This window comes from Pyrus communis, chromosome 5, assembly GCF_041283825.1.
Source record: "Pyrus communis isolate YQ-2024b chromosome 5, ASM4128382v1, whole genome shotgun sequence".
Taxonomy (NCBI): domain Eukaryota; kingdom Viridiplantae; phylum Streptophyta; class Magnoliopsida; order Rosales; family Rosaceae; genus Pyrus; species Pyrus communis.
The window spans coordinates 35,289,654-35,300,481 of NC_142569.1; positions in this window are offsets into that span (position 1 = coordinate 35,289,654).

Genomic DNA, 10,828 nt, shown 5'->3' on the forward strand with positions numbered 1-10,828 from the left:
CTGGACCAATCAAAATTAGTCCTCTCTCTCCCTTTCTCACGGCAGCCCAATCAGGGCTTAATATTTTCTTCTTCTGCCAATCAGGAGGACACACACATGTTAGGTGACTTCGACCGGCATACTATTTTATATTGGTTTCACACCTGGCTTACACTTATTCTTGTTGAGATATTGTGACATGCCATAGTTCAATTTTTGCTGCTCTTGTGCATTCATTTTTCCTACCTACGTAGTAATATTTTCTAGAAATTATATGGGTTTTACGGAGATGGGTTATTATGTTCGTAAAGATAAATGTGTTTTTAAATGCTTTGTTTTTGCCCACTCACCCTTCTGATTTATGCCCCTCCAGGTTCTAGGTAGCTGTTCGTCTTTGGTGGCTCACGAGGACTACATGGCGGTTCTGACGTTTCCATAAATAAAAGTAGGGATCTTCTCCCTGTTTGTATAATTAGTACTTAGTTAGTTCGATTGCACTTTCATTTTACCTATGATCTGATATGTGTGGATCTTATATTTGATCACCTTCACACACTTACATAGTATCTCTATTTGAATAAGCTTAGTTTTGGTTTTTAATTATTGACATTTCTTTTATTAGTATCATTTATGTTGCGCACTTGGCTACGTCACTCTCACGTGACGACCAACATTTCTCGATTCCAGTCGGGATGTGTTAGTTTGGTATCAGAGTAAGGTTGGGCAGTCCTATAGTTTTTCTAAAGTCCTAATCATTTTGATCTCTTATGTCAGAACCCATGCCGCCTCGTAGAGAGCCACGTACTTCCTCTGAGACTAATTTTCTAGATATTGGACAACTTGGTGAAGCTATTGCTAGTGCTATTCAGTCCTCACTTTGTTATCCCTAGAAGACCCCCTTGGAGACTGTATATAACTTGAATCTAAATGATTTCTTTGGTAATGAGAGGTCCTAGGGAGCTGAGTGTTGGCTCGACCATATTGAGAAAACCTTTCGGGTGATACAATGACGAGGAAATCTTTCAGAGGATAGATGGGTCGAGACATCCACTTGGTTCTTGCGTTTGGAGACTGCATCATGGTGGAAACAGGAATCCTTTCAGCTATCAGCGGACGATGCCATAAATGGGAAGGTTTTCAAGCATCTATTTCAAAAGAGATTTATACCTCCAAAGTATTTGGATCATAAAAGGGATGAATTCTCAGAACTGAAGCAAGGGAAAATGTTAGCCACTGAGTATCATCGAAAGTTCATTGATTTGTTCCCGATATTGTCTAGAGATTGTTGCAAATCCTGTTGAGATGCTCCAACGTTTTAAGAAGGGTACTCGTAAGAAGTTGTGTTCTATGGCGACTTTGACTCCCTGTTCCACATATCAAGAGTTTTTCAAGGTATTACTTCGGGTTGAGGACTCTGAGAATGCTCTGGATGATAGTGATGAGGAGGAAGAAAAAGGTAATGCTTAGAAAAATAATACTAATAAAGATAAAGGGCAGCCCTCATACGGTCCTTGTAAAATACATAATTTTAAGAGAAGTGGCAACAGTTCTGGTTCATCTAATGGTGGTTTGAATTCTGCTACGCCGCAAAGGGGTGGTAGGTTCACAAGTGGTTCCCGATTCCAGAGGCAAAAAGAATCCTAAGAGTTATGGTGCTCCACTTTGTCGTAGGTGTAATAATCGTCATTTTGGGGAGTGTAGACAAGGTGGTAGTGGTAGATGTTTCACTTGTAGTCTGACAGGGCATAAGGCTAACTAGTGTTCGCAGAATCAGTAGAAACCTCAGCCCCCTGCATTACCACCAGCTATACCTCTTAAGCAGATTCTGGGGCCTAGTGGCTATACTTTGACAGGTTATGGTGCTCCTTACTGATGAGTCCATATTATATCATATATTTTATCCTAATCTTAGTATTAATTTATTGGTTATTTTGGTAGAATTTTGATACTTTGGATTATATTTTCAATGTAGGACATTCAACTTCCTTTGAAGCAAAAAGTGATCAAACGGATGAATTTTGGAGTGATTCCAATTGGAGGATGTTGGTGTACCTTTCAAGATGATTGTTTTTTCTACCAGGCCGTTTGACCGTGGCGATGAAATTAAGGCCCAGTGCACAGCTTTCCCAAATTGATGTTTTTAGACGTTTTGAGTATTTTGGAGGTCAAGATGGCATATTTTGAGGAAGATTCCTTCTGAGGATTTGTAAGGGACATCTTCAACTTTCAAAAGAGACCTTTTAGGACCAAATCATAGTTGATTTGGTCGGTCAAAAGTATGATTTTCTGAGAACTCCAAATTCTGGTTCAAATAGGAAACCTTTTATTTTCTATTTTATGATTTAATTATGTTTCCTAGTTTTATTGTAAGACCTTTTCAAGGTAGGATTTTATTTTGTAGTAGTATAAATATGGCTTGTTAGCCATTAGGGCTTTTGATGCAACATTGGAGGAGAACACACGCACAACTCTAGAGGGTTTTTGAAGTTTATTTTCTAGGTGTTTTCTAGTTTTTTCTATTTCAATAAAATTGCTTTTGTTTTATGGTTGTTCGTAACTAACTTCCGTTTCCTAGGGCAATGCCTTGAGCCTTAGCATGAATATGTAGTTTTTATTTAATTGCTTATGATTATATATGCATGCTTTGAATTATTAATCACTGTGCTTTAAATTGTCTCTATATCTTAATGCTTAGCTACCATTATGATATTTAGATAAGTAATTGGATGCAATTCGGTCGTAATGCCACCGGGGAATTGAGTATTGCTTCTTGTGATTGATACTTGTAATTTCACCTAGGCGAATGCCATGTCTTAAGGGTTGCATGGTTTTTCAAAGGGTTTTCACAAAGCGTAATGAGTCATGCATGTTTATATTTGATCTGAATGCCATAGACGGATTGCATGTTTGATATAGGTTCTAGCTTGAATGCCACAAGTAGAATATGCATAAGGAAAACCTAACCTTCAAAGTTGCATGCGTAATTCATAAGTAATTGGTAAATCTACATAGGATTGTTAAGGGGACGGCGTAACCCTAGGCTTTTACAATTTGGTTTTCAAAATGTTTTCGTTTGTTTTCTTTACTTTGCTAATTTCTTTATTCATTTTAATTAAATTCGTTTTTATTATTCTTAAATTCAAAATCAACCTTTTCCAATCTTTGTTTTCAAATAATTAGCTAAGAATTAATTTACATAAATTATTCATTCAATCCATGCGGAAAACGACCTTGCTTGAGCCGTTTATAGTACAACTACCTTATTCCCTTGCAAGTATTTTTAAGTGTTTTTTTATCCCTACTTTTGCAGGTGGTAAAATTCCTATCACTTATCATTATCAGGGAGATGTAGCTATGTATTCCGGGGGAGCATACCAGTATCAAGCTGATCCATATTATCAGGGTAGTTATCCACAGTACTAGGGAGGCTATACGCCGTATACGCCATATCAGGGCGGTGGACCATAGTGGTATAATGGAGGACAGTCCCAGAACCTTGATGTTGCCTCTAGTAGTGTTGGTTTGTCGAGGTAGCCTAATCAACCCAGTCAAGGACGAGGTAATCAAGGAAATAGAGGTCGTGGAGGTTGACAGCAAGCGCAAGGCTGTGTTCATCACATCACTCTACAAGATGCTCAAAGCAATCCTGATCTGATTATGGGTACGTTAAATATTCTTAGTCATTTTGCTAGAGTATTAATTGATTCAGGTGCCACGCATTCTGTTATTTCTCATATATTTGCTCAAAAGACTCAACCACACCCTACTCCCCTCGGTTATGAGTTGAAGTTTTCCATTCCTAGAGGCGAGACTTGTTATGTTAGCTGGGAGTATCAGGGATGTCTTGTTTTTGTTGAGGATGTCATCATGCCAGCTAATCTTTTTCCTCTGGATATTGTCGATTTCAATGTTATTGCTAAGTTGGATTGCTATGAGAAGGTTGTCACTTTCCATCGGTTGGGCTTGCTTGTGGTCACTTTTGCTGGTCATCGTTGTGGATTAAGACAGGGCATTATCTCAGCCATGAGAGAGAAACAATTGTTGAGGAAAGAATGTCAGGGTTATCTAGCTCATGTGGTGCTAAATGAGGATACTTTTACTCGTATGGAGGATGTTCGGGTAGTCAGGCATTTTCCTAATGTTTTTCCTGATGATTTATCTGGACTACCACTAGATCGTGTGGTGGAATTCGCTATAAATTTAATTCCAGTACATATCCTATTTCTTTAACCCCTTATCGAATGGCTCCTACTGAGTTAAGAAAATTGAAAACCCAATTACAAGAGCTTGTTGATAAGGGTTTCATCCAGCCAAGTACTTCGCCATGGGTAGCTCCAATTTTGTTTTGTGAAAGAAAGACGAAACTCTGAGGCTATGTATTGACTTTTGATAGTTGAACTGGGTGACGATTAAAAACCGTTATCCGTTGCCTCGTATTGATGACTTTTTTTTACTAGCTTCAGGGTGCTTGTGTATTCTCAAAGATTGATTTAAGATCAGGGTACTATCAGTTAAAGATCAAGCATGATGATGTCCCGAAGATAGCATTTTGAACTCGTCATGGTCATTACGAGTTTCGGGTGATGCCATTCGGGTTAACTAATGGTCCAGCAGCCTTTATGGACCTGATAAATCGGGTATTTCATCCGTATCTTGACAGGTTCGTTATTGTCTTCATTGATGATAATTTGGTATATTCTAAACTAAGGCGAAGTATACTAGACATCTCACTCTAGTTCTGAAGAAGTTAAGGGAAAATCAGTTGTATGCAAAATTTCGTAAATGTCAATTTTGGCTGGATCAAGTGGTGTTCTTAGGACATGTGATATCAGCCCAGGGTATTCTTGTAGACCCTCAGAAGGTAGTTTCAATAGAGAATTGGGAACAACCCGTACTGTCACGGAAGTACGGAGTTTTCTTGGTCTAACCGGCTATTATCGACGTTTTATAAAAGATTTCTCAGCTATAGCTCTGCCATTGACGAGGTTAACCCGGAAAGGAGTTAAGTTTAAGTGGGATGATGATTGCAAGCAAAATTTTTAATCAGTTGAAGTATTGTCTCACTCATGCACCTGTGTTGGCACTTCCGGATGACAGTGGAAATTTCGAGATTTATAGTGATGCTTCTTTGAATGGTTTGGGTTGTGTACTAATGCAGCATGGTAGAGTGATCACGTATGCCTTGTAACAATTAAAGCCCCACGAAAGGAATTATCCCATTCATGATCTTGAGTTAGCCGTTATTATCTTTGCATTGAAAATCTGGAGGCATTATTTGTATGGGGAAACGTGTTGGATCTTCACCGACCATAAAAGTCTCAAATATATTTTTACTCAAAAAGATCTTAATCTTAGACAACAGAGACGGATTGAGTTGCTTAGTGATTATGACTGCATGATTGAGTATCATTCTAGTCGTGCAAACTCTGTGGTTGATGCTTTAAGCAGGAAATCAGGGTCGACTCAACACACTTTATGCACATAGTGTTCCATTCTTGACTAAATTGCAACTACTGGAGTCACATTAGGTGAAGATTACCAAAGAGCTCTACTTGCTAATTTTCAAGTTAGGCCAATTTTGCTAGATCGTGTACTCGAAGCTCAAGCAAATGATCTGGAATCTCAGGAGTTAATACAAGCAGTGTTTAGTGGGGAAAAGAAAGACCTCAAGGTCTGGAGACCTAATGGTATGTTTATGCAGGGTGATCAGATGTATGTACCAGACATAGCAGAATTAAAGAAAGAGATACTTGATGAGGCACATGTTTCAGCATATGCGATGCATCTTGGGAGTACCAAAATGTATCATACTATCTGACCTTTCTATTATTGGCCTAGTATGAAAAGAGAAATTGCTGAGTATGTGAGTCATTGTGCAATTTGTCAGCAAGTCAAGGCAGAGAGGAAAAAACCTTTTGGGTTATTACAGCCACTTCCCATACGTCAGTGGAAATGGGAAAATATTCCCATGGATTTCGTGTACAAGTTCCCTCGTACGTGGAATGGTTATGATGGTATTTGGGTGATAGTTGATCGACCCACCAAGTCAGCACACTTCATACCCGTTGGGGAAAATTACTTGTTGAGTTAGTTGGCAAAATGGTTCATTTCAGAAATTGTCAAATATCATGGTGTTCCGGTGAGAATCATTTCTAATCGGGATCCCAGGTTCACTTCTAAATTTTGGGTAGCTTTCCAGAAGCCCTCGATTCGAGATTGCTTTACAGCACGACTTATCATCCTCAGATGGATGGACAATTTGAGAGAACCATTCAGGCGCTAGAAGATATGCTGAGATCCTTAATGTTGCAATTTGGGGACGCTTGGCATAAGCATTTAGCTTTGATCGAGTTTGCTTATAATAACATCTATCATTCTAGCATTGGCATGTCACCATTTGAGGCGCTTTATGGTAAACCATGTCGTATCCCGTTATGTTGGTCTGAAGTTAGCGAAAGAGTGTTGGTGGGCCCGGAGATTGTGGATGAGACTACACAGAATATTCAGGTGATTAAAGCTAACCTAAAAGCGACCCAGGATCAACAGAAGAGTATCGTCGATAAACATACCACTGACAGAGTATATAAAGTTGGAGATTGGGTATTCCTAAAGTTATCTTTGTGGAAAGGCATGGTATGGGTTGGTAAGAAAGGTAAATTAAGTCCTCGGTATATTGGACCGTATCAGATCACCAAGTGAGTTGGTGCAGATGCTTACAGGCTTGAGCTACCTCTAGAGTTATCAAAGGTACATGATGTTTTCCATGTGTCTATGCTTTGTCACTATGTCTCTGATCTATCATATATAATTCCTCCTCAGCCATTAGAGATTAACCCAGACTTGACTTACACTGAGGAGCCGATGATGATTTTAGATTGGAAAGACAATGTTCTTCGGAACAAGACCGCTTTTTGGTGAAAGTTTTATGGAGGAACCATTCAGTCGAGGAGGTCACCTGGGAAACTGAAGAGCGTATGTGAGATCTGTATCCACGTTTGTTTTAAGGTTATTGATGCATTGTTGATGTGTAGGAATTTTGGGGATGAAATTTTCTTAAGAAGGGTAGACTGTGACGACCCGTCCCAAATTATTATATATATTTTCTCCCCTAGTGTGTAAAGGGACGGTATTGCCCTTTTGGCTTAGTGACGTGGATGTACATATGTAGTTTTAAATTAATTTCCTCATTATCGTAATTAGATTGTACTCGACGTCACGAGCGCATTGACGTGAGTTAAGGCCGAATTAGAGTCTTAACAAGGAAGTTACGAACGTATAGAACGTAAACCGACCAAAATAAGAAACCAATCACCATAATTCCTATTTCCTTGGACCTTAATTAGGTATTTGGGCTATTATCTCATATGGACCAATCAAAATTAGTCCTCTCTCTCTCTCACGGCAGCCTAATCAGGGCTTAATATTTTCTTCTTCTGTCAATCAGGAGGACACATACACATACACGCACACACGCACATACACACTCTCTCTCCCCTATTCTTGAGCCTTCTCTTTCCTTCTTCTCTCTACACCGTGACACCCACATACACCATCATCATCAAACTTTCACGGATCAAGTATTTGGAAACCACCATCATTCTCCTCTTGACCTCACGAGCTCAACCATACCCTTAGCTTATTGAACGAACGACAGGAATGTGAGAAAACATAAGCTCCGGCAAGGAGTCAAGTTTGCTCCAATGCGATCCCGGCGTGGTTTCAAGATTTTAAGGCTTGGAAAGGTATTCATCCAACTTTCCTAACCCTTTGAAGTAGTTTTGGAGTAAAGTGGACGTTGGTATATGCAAGTTTAGAAGGTTGTAGAGTTGGCCGGAAGTATCGAGGGAATTTCCGACCATAATCCGTTGGATTTTTGAACTTCTATTAGGTACAAATATGTTCTACTCTTCAAGAGCTTCAAATCCATATAAATTTCATGGATTTTGGTTGAGAAATGACAAAGTTATAAGCTTTAGAAATTTTTCCAAAAACCGGCGAGTGTAGACGGCGGCGGACAACGGAGATCGGTGGAGTGGTCGGAAAAGAAAGGGAATATTCCGTTAAAGTTAACGGAATATTCTAACGGTGTTAGGTACCATCAGTTACATCTAGCGGAATATTCCTAGCAGTGTCAGTCACACGGACGGCACGTGCCTGCGCGTGGCCGGCGCATGAAGGCAAGTCCGGTGTCCAAAATCTTTTCTAAAAATATGGGGGTGTTCGTGTTGTCTAGTATATCACGTTGGTATATTTAAACACCCCATTTGAGCAACGTATGAGGAATTAATCTTAGGCTTTGTTTATATGCTATCGAATTAACGTTAAACTAGTTATTTCGCATATAGGTGAAAGGTGAGACGTACCCTAAGGATGAGCGTAGACAAGTGAGGTTAGGGGGCTACGATCCTACTACTTATCAGTGAGTGGGCATTTGTTATATATATATATATATGCTTTACAATTCCAAAAAACATTTTTAAATGAATTTATGCCTTGTATGCCATGTCTATACCGTTTATTACTATATTGTTGCATTAGTGTGAATTGTGAATTAAACTATTTGATGTTGCAGAGGCTCAGTAAGCTTCAGGTGAGTTAACATGTGATTGGTCTTGTTGCATTGCATATTGCTATGTGATAGGGATTTTACCACCTAGAAAAGTAGGGATAAAAACATTTAAAAATACTTGCAAGAGAAAAAGGTAGTTGTAGTATAAACGACTCAAGTCAGGTCATTTTCCACATGAATTGAACGAATAATTTATGTAAATATCATATCTTAATTAATTATTTGAAAAAAAAAAGATTGGAAGAGGTTGGTTTTGAATTTTAAAATAATAAAAACGAATTTAATTAAAAAGGTTAAAGAAATTAGCAAAGTAAAGCAAACAAAGGAATACGTTTTGAAAACCAAATTGTAAAAGCCTAGGGTTCCGCCGTCCCCTTAACAATCCTACATAGTTCTTCTAATTCCTTATGAATTACACATGCATATTTTGAAGGTTAGTTTTCCTAAAGTATGCCCTACTTGGAACCCCCAACATAGAATGTATATCTAACATGCAACCAGTCCGTCGCGTCCAGATCGAATATGAACATGTAAGACTCATTAAGTTTTGTGAAAACTTTTGAAAAACCATGTACTCCTAAGACGTGTTGTCCATCCTAAGTAGTTACACATGTTAACCACAAGAAGCCTTAGTTAATTTTAGGGACAGCCCTCTGCCAAAATTGCATCCAATTACTTATCTAAACATCCTAATGGTAGCTAAGTATTAAGATATAGAGACAGTTTAAAGCACAATGATTAATAATTCAAAGTATGCATGTATAATATCATAAGCAATTAATTAAAAACTACATATTCATGTTAAGGCTCAAGGCATCGCCCTAGCAAACGAAACTAGTTACTAACTGTTTGGGCCCAAAATAATATTATTGGGCCAAGCGTAGGTTTGTGTTCGGCCCAAACCTTCTTCAAATGTATTATGGGTTGTTTGGTGGTCCTAAGCTGCTCAGTTAAGGCAGTTGAGTCCTACTACAAGAAGGAGTGATTTGGATAAGAGCAGATAGGTCGAAGTCCTAATACAATAAGGGGTCCTAATACAATGAGGATTCTTGGCCGGAAATGAATACAGCCTGAAAAAGGGGTGAGTTCAAAGTCCTAATAGGAGTAAGATTGGTCGAAATAAGGTTGGATCAGAATGAGAAGTCCTAGTTCGAATATGGTTTCAACTCAATCTTAAAGAGGATTTGTTGCTATAAATAGAGAGCAAAGTGCATCATTCAAAGTTTATCCAATTCAGCACACAACTGCCCTGCGCAAACCTCTCAAACATCTTGAGATTTTTTATTTTCTTTTTCCGCCGACACACCTTCAGTTTAGATAAACGGCACTATGAAGGCAACTGGCGAACATCTTCAGTTTGGATAAACAGCACTGTTGCCGTAGAATCAGTCGACCGATGAGCATCTTCAGTTTAGATAAACAGCACTGCATCGAGGCTGACTGGTTACTTATCCAAGTCTCGGTTGAGAAGGGTTTTCGAATCCTTATTGGCAGAGTTCATCTTATTAGCCTTCTCGGCGAGGTAAGGTGTTACAAGTTACAACATTCGACACATTGAATGCTGAGTGATTTTATGATTAGATACTCATAAGTGAGTTTCAGAGTTCGGCAGTCTAACGGCCGAACAACATTTACCATCAAGACATACATTTCCTTTAAGTACTTGTGTCCATATAGTCTGGTGTCGATTCGACGTGCTTATTCTTTTACGAATATAATCACTGTGACCGAATCCGGCCCCGACGATTCATGAACTTTGCAGAACTAGCAGCTTTGTCTTCAGGCTCGAGAACTTGAGGGCCAAGACTTGTTTCTTCCTCGGCCACAATCGCAAGATCAAGAAGTCAGCAACGTGCTCAACACAACATCAACAAATTGTACTCCTCAGCCAAGCTCGACCAACGAGTTGGTACACCTGCATCAATTGAAAGACGTAGTTAGCTCGTTAGTTACTCGGCCTGCACGCCATGTAGGCTTGGTAGTTTTTAGGGTCAACATTTTGGCACGCCCAGTAGGACAGAGTGCTAAAGCTTTGGAGTTCATGACCATTGAGACACGGTCGGTAAAAAAGAAAATAGTCATGGGAAAGTTAACAACCAACTTGCTAGCTCAGGGTCCTGGACAAGATTTGTCATAGCTACAAAATCCCCTCATTAATGTAACACCCGAGGTTGCAAGTGCGACACACCAAGAAAAGGAAGTTTGTCTCGGCGGCCAACCTCGCAACGCAGAAATTCCTAACAAAATTGCAGGCATTTTAATCGAAAGAATAGTGGAAGA